A 14,523-nucleotide genomic window follows, 5' to 3' on the forward strand; every position below is an offset into this window, starting at 1 on the left:
TGCGCACAAAGGGAGGGGGGAGCATTTTGCTGTTCATCACTTTCCTGCCCTGTCCTACAAAGCACTCAAGAGAAGCCCAGTCCCCTATATTACTTACAAGACAGCTGCTTGGTCCTAGAGCCTTAGAAAACGAGACTGCAGCCTGCCCTGTCAGGTAACATAAGGCAAGACTTCTCTTTTTCAGATTAGAGATCTAATAAATGCAAATGCAGGTTGAGATGGGAAGCTGGAGAAGCAAGGAGGTTAGGATGGCATTCTAAGGCTGCCTATTCCTTTCCATTTTAAGTCTTAGTGGGATTCTGTTCTGCTATTTAATCTTCACGCTACTAGTTGGCACCGACCCAAACTGTTCTATAAATGTCAGCTACTACAGACCTTGCAGCTTGCTTTATTAGAGAAATGCCTCTTATCTAATAGGAAACAAAATGTTAATCTGTTCGGCCAATTGGGCTTATGCAGAGCCTGATTATCATATGCAAATAGAGAGCACGCTAATTGCAAAATGCTGAAGGGCCCCATTTGTCTTCTGACCTTTACAAAAGCTTAGTGGATAGATTTCAAAGACATGCTGGCGGCGGGGGCGGGAGCAGAGGGACAACCAGCTGAACTCTGATAGGGCATTTAGCAGGAGGAGACTGCTGACACAACCTATCAGTGAGCTGCCACAACCTATAATTAGAGTTGCCAGCTTTTTTTGGCAAAGCTCCTGTGCTATTTAGTGGGACACAGGTGGCGCTGTGGTCTAAACCACTGAGCCTAGGGCTTGCTGATCAGAAGGTCGGCGGTTCAAATCCCGGCGACGGAGTGAGCTCCTGTTGTTCAGTCCCAGCTCCTGCCCACCTAAGCAGTTCAAAAGCACATCAAAGTGCAAGTAGATAAATAGGTACCGCTCCGGCGGGAAGGTAAACGGCGTTTCCGTGCGCTGCTCTGGTTTTGCCACAAGTGGCTTAGTCATGCTGGCCACATGACCCGGAAGCTGTCTGTGGACAAACGCCGGCTCCCTTGGCCTATAGAGCAAGATGAGCGCTGCAACCCCAGAATCGTCCATGACTGGACCTAACGGTCGGGGTACCTTTACCTTTACCTGTGCTATTTAGCATTAGGGTGCTCAATGTGGTGTGCATGGGCACCACCAGCACTCTCCTTAGCAGCCCCCAAGGCCCACTCCCCTCATAGTTTTTTAAAATAAGTTTTTTGGGGGGCGGGGGGGGGTTTGCTTTTTATTTTGATGGTTTGGTTAAGAAGGGCTGCCTGATGGGGAGTATGGATTTTTGTTTCTTTGTTTTAGTCTGTGTTCTGTTTTGTTTTTGTTGTTCTTGTTTTTGCAGGTAGGTAAATTGCTTTTCATGGGGTAGTGCTTCTCAGCATTACCAGTTTTCCTTCTCAGAAATGGATATTTTTGTGGTGCTCACAGCAGCCTTGCAGCTTTCCAAATGGCTCCCCAGGCTCAGAAATATCAGGGAAGCCTGCTTTAGACAAGCAGACATTTGGCAAATGATGCCTGGTGGGGAAAGCTCCACTTACTGAGACCTTGTTAAATGCAAAGGACAGGAGCCATGCCAGAAAGCTCCTGTTAGAAGAATTAGCTTCCCCACCCCACCAGAATGTTAGTCCCAATTTTTGAGACTGTGACATTCCTATGTGATGGTGTCTAAAATGTCCTTGCTCAGAAGTATCTCCCCCCAAAAAGTATGCTTTAATTTCAATCTATCTCCCCTTCTAACTATAGATTTGCTACTTCATTCACAGAAAGCAGCTGCAGATCCAAGCCTGAAAAATCACAGTCATTCTCTTCCCCCCGCCCTGCTCTATCCGTTTAACAAGGGCAGCTGCCTGGATAACAATTTCAATTACTATACAGAAGAGGGAGGGAGAAACCTTCACTGCATCTCTGTAAATTCTCTCAATCAATAAGGCAATGGAGTGATGTTGCGGGGAAAACAAACTGTATTTACTCTTCCAATTCAGGCGATTGTGAAGGGCTGCTGGAAACGTACTTACTGAGAAATTAGCCCAGTGTGAGTCCAATTGGAGGACAAAGCAGCATGAAATGGATGGTGGCCTGCGGGTACCACTCCATCCAAGGGAAAACCTACTGACAATGAGCACTGGATGTGCCCCCTTCTGATTCGGAAACTGCTGCAGTCAAAAAAAAAACCGAGAGAGAAGGTGGGGAGGTTAATTTCATGATAGCAAGCTCCAGTTCCCCTGCAGCAATAGGGAGACGACAATTCCTTCACACAAATTGTTTTAAAAAATGTGAACTCCCCACAAAAGCTGTGCTGATAACCTCTTTCAGCTTTATGCTAACTATAAAGGATGGGGCAGGGGCTGGCAAAGCCATAAGGGGCTTGGAAGATCTATTTTCAAATTTAGCCAAGAAAAGAAAAGAAAATGAGTGCTACTGCCCTAACAAAGCCAAGTTCCCAACACTTGTTTACACACCATAGTGAAACTTTTGCACAGCAAAACATTACAGTGGTGCCCCGCAAGACGAATGCCTCGCAAGACGGAAAATCCCCTAGACGAAAGGGTTTTCCGTTTTTGAGCTGTTTCGCAAGACGATTTTCCCTATGGGCTTGCTTTGCAAGACGAAAACGTCTTGCAAGTGTTCCGATTTTTTTTCGCTTCCCCCCCCCTTTTTCTAAGCCGCTAAGCCGCTAATAGCCTTTTAGCCGCTAATCCGCTAAACCTTTAATAGCAGCTAATAGCCTTTTAGCCGCTAATCCGCTAAGCCTTTAATAGCCGCTAAGCCTTTAATAGCTGCTAAACCGCTAATAGCGCTAATCCGCTAAGCCACTAATAGGGTTGCTTCGCAAGACGAAAAAACCGCTAGACGAAGAGGCTCGTGGAACGGATTAATTTCGTCTTGCGAGGCACCACTGTATGTTTTTGAAATAAAAAAAAATTCCTTCCAGTAGCACCTTAGAGACCAACTAAGTTTGTTCTTGGTATGAGTTTTCGTGTGCATGCAGACTTCTTCAAATGTTTTTGTTAGTCAGGGACAGTGAAGTTCTACTTCCTAAAAATGAAAACCCTGCTCTGGCTCCCTCTGGCTTTTGAGTTTGCATCAGGCACTATAGCAACGTACTTCCAAGTTTAAAAAGTAGAAGCGAAAGCTGAGGTTCTCCAGATGGTATGTTCTGCTGCTCTGCTTTCAGGTGAAGTTTGTTTATAAAGTGACACTTGGCATCAACAGAAATGGAGTTTTAGCTGAGGTCAGCCTCTTCCATGGCAAAGATCCTAACCGCATAACACTATGCATGTTTAGTTAGAAGTAAGCCCCACTCCCCCCCCCAAGTAAATGAGTACAGTGGTACCTTGGTTCTCAAACACCTTGGTACACAAACAACTTGGAACCTGATTTGCGAACTTTCTTTGGAAGCCGAACGTGCTCCAATTTGAGTGTTACGCTTCCATTTTGAGTGTTACGCAGAGGTCTGTCTGTTTTTGCTGTTTATTTTGCGTTTTTGTTTTTGCGGCTTTTTTTTTGCGACTGTGTGGAACCCAGTTCAGCTACTGATTGATTGATTGCGTGACTGCAGTACATTGATTATTGCTTTCGTCTTATGGATCAATGGTCTCGTTAGATAGTGAAATCCATGTTAAATGGCTGTTTTGGGGGTTGCTTTTAAAAGTCTGGAACGGATTAATCCATTTTGCATTACTTTCTATGGGAACACGTGCCTTGGTTTTGGAACGCTTTGGTTTTGGAATGGATTTCCAAAATGGTTTAAGTTTGAGAATGAAGGTACCACTACATAGGATTACATCTCAAGAGATGGGAAATTGGTGGCTATGTTCTGCCTCCAGTCATGCTTCTGCAGACCAGTTGCTGGAAGCTACAGTTCCTGCAGGCATCTGGGTGATCACTGTTGGAGCAGAGCTCATCTTGTGGTCTTAGGAATTCCTCACAAGATGAACTCACAGGGTAGTATTAGGTAAGCCACCATGCTGTTAATCAAACTCCCCCCTACAATACGCCATGAAGATATTATAGAGTTGTTGTCAGGATTAACTGAAACCAGACTCTCCAAATGCCCCTATTTTCCAGGGACAGTCCCGGATTTGCAGAAGCCATTCCAGTTTCTGATTTGATCCCAGAATGTCCTGCTTTTCCTTAGGATGTCCCTATTTTCATCAGAGAAATGTTGGAGGGTATGTGATACGATGTACTTTTACTGTAAGGCCCTGCTGTGCAGGCTAGGTTAAGCTGGAGGTGGGAGATTAGGGGTTTTTAAAATGCCATTTCAAAATAGGAACATGTTTCTCAGGATTACACTGAAGAGGGAGAGCATCACATTGGGGGGTTTTATTTTAAAATAGAGGGAAATCTTAATTGGTGCTTCATTAAGTTTCCCCTGGCTTTGTTGGCTCAGACAATGGCAATACGCTGGATATTTTCTCTTTTGTTTGTCAACATCTGTGAGTCGTTCAGGTCAATTAGTTCCATCTGTAGCTGTGGCAGCAGCATCTTCTGGTGACACAGCAAAAGGGCCATTAAACGGCTAGAACAGCTGCCTTTTATGTTCCAAATAAGAACTTCCTGCAGTTTCTTTGCCATTCATGTTTGAGTCCAGCATCTTCTGCACTGTTCTTCTGCTAAATAATGGATAGTTTCTATGCAGAGCTTAGTGTGCTCTGTTTTTTTATTTTAATCGGCACCTTGGTAAGACATCTTCTGTGTCAAGAAAGGCAAAGTGCTGCAAACTGAATAAAGTATGCAAAACAAAGACATTTTTATTGCTTATTAAATTTACTCTTTTCCCCAGTTCTGCTTCTTTTATTTACAAGGCCAGGTAAAGACACAGAGGTTCTGATGAACAGTCACGTCTCCAGCTTTTCACTAGGCAAGCCCTATTGTGGGCTGGTGTCAAAGTCTTATACACATTTACTTGGAATTAATAGGTAAAGTTTGACTCAATGGGGTTTACAGTGAACTTGGGGAACTTGCAGTCTTATAGATGTTGCTTTCTGATAACTTTCATCATCCCTGACCTTGATGGCTGGGAATGATAGGAGCTGGAGTTGAATAATTACAAGTTCCCATATAAGTCCAGGGTAAGGTAAAGGTAAAGGGACCCCTGACCATTAGGTCCAGTCGTGACCAACTCTGGGGTTGTGGCGCTCATCTCGCTTTATTGGCCGAGGGAGCCGGCGTACAGCTTCCGGGTCATGTGGCCAACATGACTAAGCCGCTTCTGGCGAACCAGAGCAGTGCACGGAAATGCCGTTTATCTTTCCGCTGGAGCGGTACCTATTTATCTACTTGCACTTTGACGTGCTTTCGAACTGCTAGGTTGGCAGGAGCTGGGACCAAGGAACAGGAGCTCACCCCGTCGCGGGGATTTGAATTGCCGACCTTCTGATCAGCAAGCCCTAGGCTCAGTGGTTTAACCCACAGCGCCACCCGCGTCCCATAAGTCCAGTAATTACAGAAAGAGGAATCCTTGCCTCTGAGATGTGTGGGAAATCTCTATTTCTTGATGTAACATCTTTGTTTCTGTTTGTGTGAAAGAGGGAGGGAGGGGGGAATTTGGAACAGCTCAACTCTCTGCGCATTGCTTTAGATTGTACAGCTTTTTCCCCTCTCACCTCTCCAGCAATTAGCAAAGGCAGCTGAACACCCAGCTAGATCCAAGAAGGTCGGGTTTCTAGTCCAGAATGGAAATGGCTGCATGCATGACCCATGAAAAAGCTAATGGCAAAAGTATGAACCCAGATCGTAAACAACAAAACGTAGCTGGGAACAGACCTGGGCTCTTCTACAGCAGTTGTGTTCATTCAATCAAACAGAGCAGCCAGCAAACACTCACTTTTCCTGAGCAGAAGCTAACTGTTCCCAGGCAGACCATATTCAAAGTGCGTATGGACACACACACACACACACACACACACACACACCGTATTTTCCGCCCTATAGGAAGCACTTTTTCCCCTCCAAAAATGAAGGGGAAATGTGTGTGCGTCCTATGGGGCGAATGCAGGCTTTCGCTGAAGCCTGGAGAGCGAGAGGCGTCGGTGCGCACCCACCCCTCTCGCTCTCCAGGCTCCAGGAATCTATCCGCAAGCCTTGCGCACCCGGGGGGAGTTCCCCCGGGCGCGCAAGGCTTGCAGCGGCAGCCGGCAGCGCGGAGCATGGGAGGCCCTCCGGAGGACGCCCCGTGCTTCGCACAGGTGTCCGCAGCCTGCAGCCCGGCGCGTGGGGCGCCCTGAAGCAGAGCGCCCCTCACGCCGGGCAGACATCGGCCAGCCCCACAAGCTCGGGGGACAGCGGGGAGGCGCAGCACCGCCATCCCACTGTTCCCCGACCTGGTTTTGGGGGGGAAATAAAGGGGGAAAACTTTCATTTATTTCCCCCCCAAAAAAGTAGGTGCGTCCTATGGGACGGAGCGTCCTATGGGATGAAAAATACGGTATATGAGGATGTAGAAGTACAGCTGATATAAAAAAATTCCTTCCAGTAGCACCTTAAAGACCAACTAAGTTAGTTCTTGGTATGAGCTTTCGTGTGCATGCACACTTCTTCAGATACACTGAAACAGAAGTTGCCAGATCCTTCTATATAGTGAGAAGGTGGGGAGGGGTGTTACTCAGAAGGGTGGTGGGAATGGGAGATAGGCAGATAGCTGAGAGAGCCTCTTGACGACTCTTAACGACTGTAATAGGTCTTACAGGAAAAGGCAAGGGGTGGGAAGGTGAGAAACCCCTTGCCTTTTCCTGTAAGACCTTCCCACCCCTTGCCTTTTCCTGTAAGACCTATTACAGTCGTTAAGAGTCGTCAAGAGGCTCTCTCAGCTATCTGCCTATCTCCCATTCCCACCACCCTTCTGAGTAACACCCCTCCCCACCTTCTCACTATATAGAAGGATCTGGCAACTTCTGTTTCAGTGTATCTGAAGAAGTGTGCATGCACACGAAAGCTCATACCAAGAACTAACTTAGTTGGTCTTTAAGGTGCTACTGGAAGGAATTTTTTTATTTTGACTATGGCAGACCAACATGGCTACCTATCTACTACAGCTGATATGATTGTGTAAGAAGCAGAGAAGAAGCCTAGAGAGATAAAAGCCATTTTAAAAGCTCTGAACAGCTCCTGCCACGTGGAACAAGCAAGCAAGCAAGCAAACATCACTTCCCTTCTCCACATGGCTGGCATTTTAATATCTGCTGCAAGAGCCCAAAGCCTGCTTACAGCACAATCCTATGCATGCCTACTTAGAAGTAAATCCCTAGGGAAGTGGGTGTAGGACTGCAGCCATAGCATCTCTGGTTGGCCACTGTGGGAACAGGATGTGGGACTAAGAAGGGCCATTGGCCTGATATTTGAGAGCAGCAGAGAGATAGCTCAGTTAGGAAAGCATGATACACTTAATCTCAGGGTCAAGGGTTCAAGCCCTACTTTGAGCCAAAGATCCCTGCACAGCAGCAAGAAGAAATTCCGACAAAAGAAGAATGGCAGACAAAATTAATGGACTATGCAGAATTGGACAAAATGACAGGAAGGATTCAAAACCTGCGGGACCAGAGATTTACAGAAGATTGGAAGAAGTATATGAATTATTTGAAGAACAACTGTAATCAACAAATTACGCTAGTAGGACCACAAGAAGTTTTCTAAGGAGAAATATACGAAGTGTTACAAAGTAGAAAAAGATAGAGATATTGGTTATGAGTCTGAAATGTAATAGGGAAAATAAGAAATGCATACTAAGAGATTAGACTGGGAAATTTTCAGACAGGACTGATGAAAGTCAAAAAAATTGAATAAGATGTAAAAGTATGTTTAATTATTGTCGAAAATGGTATGTTAAAAAACTAATAAAAATTTATACAGTGGTGCCCCGCAAGACGAATGCCTCGCAAGACGGAAAACCCGCTAGACGAAAGGGTTTTCCGTTTTGGAGGTGCTTCGCAAAACGAATTTCCTATGGGTTTGCTTCGCAAGATGAAAATGTCTTGCGAGTTCCTGCGAGGTTTTTTTCCTCCCCCCCCCTTTTCCCAAGCTGCTAAGCCGCTTATCAGCTGATCCAAAGCCGCTAAGCCGCTTAACAGCTGATCCGCTAAGCCGCTTAACAGCTGATCCGCTAAGCTGCTTAACAGCTGATCCGCTAAGCCGCTAAGCCGCTTATCAGATGATCCGCTAAGCCGCCTATCAGCTGATCCGCTAAGCCCGCTAAGCCGCTAATAGCGCTAAGCCGCTAAGCCGCTAATAGCGCTAGGCCGCTAAGCCGCTAATGGGCTTGCTTCGCAAGACGAAAAAACCGCAAGACGAAGAGACTCGCGGAACGGATTCTTTTCGTCTTGCGAGGCACCACTATATATATATATATATATATATATATATATATATATATATATAAAGATCCCTGCACAGCAGGGGGTTGGACTAGATGACCATCATGGTCCCTTTCAACTCTACAATTCTATTCTTCTTATGTTCTTGGCTGTTTAGCAAGTCACCTTTAATAACAGATGAAAGATTCCTTCTTTTTTGGATTAGAAGGAAACAACATCACCCTACCCTTAAAAAAAACAAAAACACTCCTCCATGATTGAGTGTTCTAGTCTCTTCTTTTATCCAAAGCTGTTTCAATTTAAATGGAATATATTCTCCCCCATGCAATTTTCATGAGGTACAACATGAGAGAGAGCGCAGAGCGGTTGTATCATTAGTAGTCGTGCAGGAGAGGGATTTCTGCAAGTGGAGTTTGTCACGCCACAGGGCTGAAGGGATTTGAGAAACTATTCCTACCCAGATCCCCTCCATCTACTGATATTACTGGTACAGAATCCCTTAGCATTACTATCTGGAGTGAAAAAAATAAGGTAGCCCCTTTTTTGTCAATCTATGAGCCTAATAAAATGATGAGCCATGTTGGGCGTTGAAAATGAGTAGTTTTCACAGGGGGGGGAAAAACAACCACATTACAATGTAATCCTATACATACCTACTCAGAAGTAACTCTCAATCCGTTAAGTTAGTCTTACTCCCAGGTAAGGTTCGCAGCCTTAATTGTGTAAAACAAAAAACCCATAGTCAATAATAGATAATTTTTAAAAATCTAATATCCAAGTGGGCTATCGGTTTCATGCCTTTAGCCCGAGAGGGCAATAAATTTGTGGAGCTTCACTGAAAAAATGCAGACTGAACAGTGTAAACTCTGTAATGATTGTGATGGAAAAACCTTATTCTTTATATTTCACTTATGGATAAAATTGAACTGTCTTCTGCATTTAATACAGCAAAATGTTCCTCACTTAGCCTTCTTTCCGACACTGATGAGCGATTAAACATCTCTTTATCGAGAGAACATTGCTAGTGGAAAACAATATTATACTTTCATCCGTCAGCACAATTCTAATTATACAGACTTCAAAATGGGGTGGTTGGTACCATATTGAGGAACTAAACTATTTTTATAGACTTATAACCTTAGTAGAATTACTAGACATGCTGACAGTAATGGATAGCTTTCACTGAAAAAACATCTTGGTTGGGTAAAAGAGTAGGCGGAATCTGATCCATAATACCCAAATTTGAGCAACAAAACGACTTGACAAATCTGACATATTCTGTGACAGTGGATTGTATCCAATGAAGTCACTTCACAATACAGTGGTACCTCAGGTTACATATGCTTCAGGTTACATACGCTTCAGGTTACAGACTCCGCTAACCTAGAAATAGTGCTTCAGGTTAAGAACTTTGCTTCAGGATAAGAACAGAAATCGTGCTCCGGCGGCACAGCGGCAGCAGGAGGCCCCATTAGCTAAAGTGGTGCTTCAGGTTAAGAACAGTTTCAGGTTAAGAACGGACCTCCGGAACAAATTAAGTACTTAACCTGAGGTACCACTGTATGTGACTTCCGCTCACACAACAGAACTTCCTCACCTTCTCCTCCCCACGTGCCCCCCTGCCTACCGCGCAGCTGTAGTGGAAATGCTGAAGACAATTGTATTTTGAGGAGTTAGGTGGCATGTCCCTTTCCCTTTAACATCCCCAGTTTGAGGTATGCTGGATTCTTGTGTTTCACACACCTGTTGGGAATTTCTTGGGTTCTTCTGTGTTGCAAGTGCTGGCTGGATTCCCGGCTGCAGGTAGTGGGAGACTCTCAGCCGCTCTGTATTAATTCCATCTCAGGGTCCTGTGCTAATCATGAGTAATATGAGGCGCACTTGATTACATCAAGGCAGGCTATAAAAGCCATAGGTGGGAAGGGCCCAGAGAGCTTCTACCCAGATCAAAGGACCTGATGCTGGGAAACCAAGGGTCGGGGTCTTTCTCCTGCTGCTCTACCTGGGGCTCCAGGCAGCTGAAGGGGAGACTGGGTAGCCCCTGTCGGGTATGTTTTATTTTATGCTTTGCATGCCTGCTGTTTATTGTTAATTAAACTGTTTTGGTTCCCCTTCCACTTCCTCATTCCTTTTGTCCTGATACTCTTGGGAAGAACTGCTGTATCTGGCAGCACAGCAGCTTCCAAATATGTTCTGTCTAGCCCCAACTTCCCATGGAAGGGCATTCTACAACCTTGGAGCCACTACTAAGAAGGCTCTGTCCCGGCCAACTAGACATGGAGGTGACTGTAAAAGACAGTTCATGCAGAAGAAGCCAGCCCTTCAAATATATCGGCCTTAAATTGTTTAGTGAGTTGATCCCTGAAAAGTGGACTACACATCTTAACCACATTCAGTACAACAGGCAAGAGTGTTTCAATTGGGTCTTTCCGGTCCAAATCTAAACACTCAATCTGCTAAGGGTTTATGTTTGCGTGACTTTGGGCTAGTGACTTTCTCTTAGCCTAACCTACCTCAGCTGGTTGTTGTGAGAATGAAAGAAGATAGCATGTATGGGTGCTCTGAACACTCTGGACAATCTGAAAGAATTTTGTTATTATTAAAACTATCCAATGAGTTCATACTCAGTGCCCCAAACAGTCATTCCCTAAGAATGTGCATCTAACCATTTTTGGCATAAGAGCCTACAGAATGGAATTTGTCGCACAGATAAAGCTCTCAAACAACAGCGAGCCCTGATTCCAAGGACATTTCCTCTGATAACAAACCGTCAATGTGGGGGAGAAAAAATATATATTATCCACTAATTTGTCTGAGGTCGATGATTTAAAAAACAATGTTTAGGAACTCCAGACAAGCCCCGTGCAAATAATGGTTTTATAACTAATCCAGGCTGCGATCCTAAACATGCTGGCAGCAAATCCTATTGAACTGGATGTGACTTCCGAGTAAACATGCTTAGGAATCCTCAGGAAGGCTGAAATTCTACGCTCAGTTGCAGAAGAGTAAGGTACATTGTGCTCTATGGGACTTCCTTCCACGCACAAGAACAGGCTGTGGGTAGTTTGCTAAGGCTTGCAGCTTTTCTTTCAGCCAGGTACATACACGTGAGCTAGCAGGACAAGCCACAATGGGATCAGTGCTGATTATTTAAAAATCCAAGCATGAGTTTAAGCGAGAGTGCTGAGGTTGGGGGCGTGGCTTTGGCTCAGTTCCCTTTTCTGATATGAAGCTCACTGTGGGTGTTTCTAGACACTGGTGCTAGAGTGACAGCAACATGAAGACACCTCCTGAAACAGGACAATTTACTCTATGGTTTTAACCCCTTCATGAATTAATTAGACTCAAGCATGCTGGTTATACAGTCATAACTCAGAATAAATACGCTTCAGGATAAGTATTTTCGAGTTGCGCTCTGTGGCGACTGGGAAGTAACGGAGCATGTTACTTCCAGGTTTCGCAGCTCACGCATGCGCAGACGGTCAAAATGATGTCACGTGGATGCGCGGAAGAGGGTGAAACGCATGTGCAGTCGTGTCTTACGTTCTGTTCAGGATGCGAACGGGGCTCCAGAATGGATCCCATTCGCATCCTGATGTACCACTGTATGAGTCAAATTTCATATACAAATCTCAGAAGGCTTGTTGAAAAGGAAGGTCTTCAATATTTTATTTTATTTTATTTATTTATACAGTCGTACCTTGGTTTTCGAACAGCTTAGGTCTCGAACGTTTTGGCTCCTGAATGTCACAAACCTGGAAGTGAGCGTTCCAGTTTGTGAACTACTTTTGGAAGCCGAACGCCCCACCAGGCTTCCGCGGCCAGAAGCTTCCTGCAGCCAATCAGAAGCCGTGCTTTGGTTTCCGAACGTTTCCGGAACAGATTCTGTTCAGCTTCCAAGGTATGACTGTATTTCATTTCATTTATTAAATTTGGATACCACCCTTCTTCCAAAGATGTCAGGGCGGTTCACAGCATAAAAATACAAGATTAAAAAATACATAATAAAAACAAAGCACACTAATAGCACCCTCCAGCAGACACTGAAAAGACAACTATTCAACTGTCTACTATTCAAGGGGAAGGACTTCCACAATGTTAAAGGCCCAATTCCTATATTATGTGGAAAGGACCTTTCAATGAATCAGCATCCAGACACTCCTCACCTGCAGAACGCAAGGATCAGTTGGGCACATAAGTAGCTTTCTCCACCTACATAATATTAATAATGTGCTTTTTAGCTGCCAGCTCTGCATGCCAAAAAGGCGTGAGGGGGGGGGTCTGACAGGAAAACCTCAAATCTGCATCCTTTTAAGATTCAACTTCTACACTGCATTTCTGGGTGACACTTCAGCGCTGAAACAGGAACGAGCCGTTTCATCTATTGGCAAGCTGTAGCTCAAATCCTGCTCTCTAGAGACTACCAGTTAGGAAAGAGAAGAGTCTCTCGAAGGTTGCTTGTACATTTTGTAAACTTCCCCCTCCCTGCCACACACCTATAATTCCCATTTGGAGGGGTTAATCCGATGACAAGTAAAGGGATTATTAATCGAATCGGCTTTAGACAAGTGCAGTCCAGGGAGCCGTATACTTCTGCCAGTACACCTGCAGACTCCTTTCCCTGTCTGTAGCCCACTCCCTCCCTCCCTCCACAACACACACACACACACCTGCTATTCTTAGGCATTCCCCAAGGAGGGACTTGCAACGCTGCCAAGTGGTATGGTTCATTCTGCGTGGTGGATTAATATCCACTCAGGGATCGGGATGAGATCATCTCGTTCAGTTTCATCCATGCTGTCAGGGTTTTGAATCTTTGCTAAGACCTCATATATGCTGCAGCCTTTAGGCCCAGTATCCCCATGCACTCAGAGTCCACTCTAACATAAGGCTGTAATAAGAACATGTCGCATTAGTACTGCAGCAAATGGCAAAAACCCAAGTCTTCACGAAGAGCAGCTCTAGCCAATAAAGGTAAAGGTGTGTGTGTGTGATGGAGGAAAACCAGCTGAGGAATAATGAAAGTATACAGTGCCATGCGTTCACTTAATTTTGGAAAAGCCCCACCCCACCTCAGAGTTAAGCAGTTTGAGTTGTGAGAATTAAGGGACGTGACTTCCTGAATGGAGATAAATGCTTCTCTTTCTTCCATTGATTCATAATAATACAGTGGTGCCTCGCAAGACGAAAAGAATCCGTTCCGCGAGTCTCTTCGTCTTGCGGTTTTTTCGTCTTGCGAAGCAAGCCCATTAGCGGCTTAGCGGATTAGCGCTATTAGCGGCTTAGCAGATCAGCTGATAAGCGGCTTAGCGGATCAGCTGTTAAGCGGCTTAGCGGCTTAGGATCAGCTGATAAGCGGCTTAGCGGCTTGGGGAAAAGGGGGGGAGGGGAAAAAACCCGCAGGAACTCGCAAGACATTTTCGTCTTGCAAAGCAAGCCCATCGGAAATTCGTTTTGCGAAGCACCTCCAAAACGGAAAACCCTTTCGTCTAGCGGGTTTTCCGTCTTGCGAGGCACCACTGTAATAATAATAATAATTTATTATACCCCACCCATCTGGCCAGGCCTCCACAGCCACTCTGGGTGGCTCCCAATAGAATATTTAAAACATGTTAGAACATAAAAAAATAAAAACTTCCCTAAACAGGGCAGCCTTCTAAAAGTTGTGCAGTTGTTTATTTCCTTGACATCTGATGGGAGGGCGTTCCACAGGGCGGGTGCCACTACCGAGAAGGCCCTCTGTCTGGTTCCCTGTAACTTCGCTTCTCACAGTGAGGGAACCACCAGAAGGCCCTTGGAGCTGGACCTCAGTGTCTGGGATTAACGATGGGGGTGGAGATGCTCCTTCAGGTATACTGGGCCAAGGCCAAAGATGTGATGATGGCCATTAGCTTAGCCTCTTCTTTTTTTTAAGAGCTGGAAAAATTAACGGAGCATAGGTCTAACAATGGCCATTAGCCATAGTAGCTACATGGAGCCTGGGCACGCAGATAATGAATCTGGAGGTAAGTTTTTTTTCTCTCCAACATTAGTTGACAAGCACTCTCCTTTCACTGGCCTTGCTCAAACTTGCAATGGTTCGATGGCGAGATTGGGTACCATTCAAAGATCATTGCTTCTAGCAGCTGTAGCACACATTTTGGCAGGGGAGTCACCTGTCACTTGCAAAAGCAGATGGCATCTAGGGCATCCTGGAGCCAGAACTTGTCATTTGCCAGCCTGTTG

General features: G+C 45.2%; 1 protein-coding gene across 5 annotated transcripts in view; it reads right to left on the minus strand.

Annotated features, from left to right (window-relative positions):
- The window catches only part of LOC308576951 (uncharacterized protein), a 121,249-nt gene that overhangs the window by 84,803 nt on the left and 21,923 nt on the right, over positions 1 to 14,523 (minus strand). Inside the window, exon 1 of one of the 5 annotated variants that reach the window (XM_081177072.1) lies at positions 2,002 to 2,328. The exons of the other annotated variants lie outside the window; for them this stretch is intronic. The gene's annotated coding sequence lies outside the window, so the exon portion shown is untranslated. Of the gene's footprint in view, positions 1 to 2,001; positions 2,329 to 14,523 lie in introns of those variants that run through there. 5 annotated transcript variants of the gene reach the window in all.

Source organism: Podarcis bocagei (assembly GCF_964188305.1).
Source record: "Podarcis bocagei genome assembly, chromosome: 17".
In the NCBI taxonomy this organism is placed as follows: domain Eukaryota; kingdom Metazoa; phylum Chordata; class Lepidosauria; order Squamata; family Lacertidae; genus Podarcis; species Podarcis bocagei.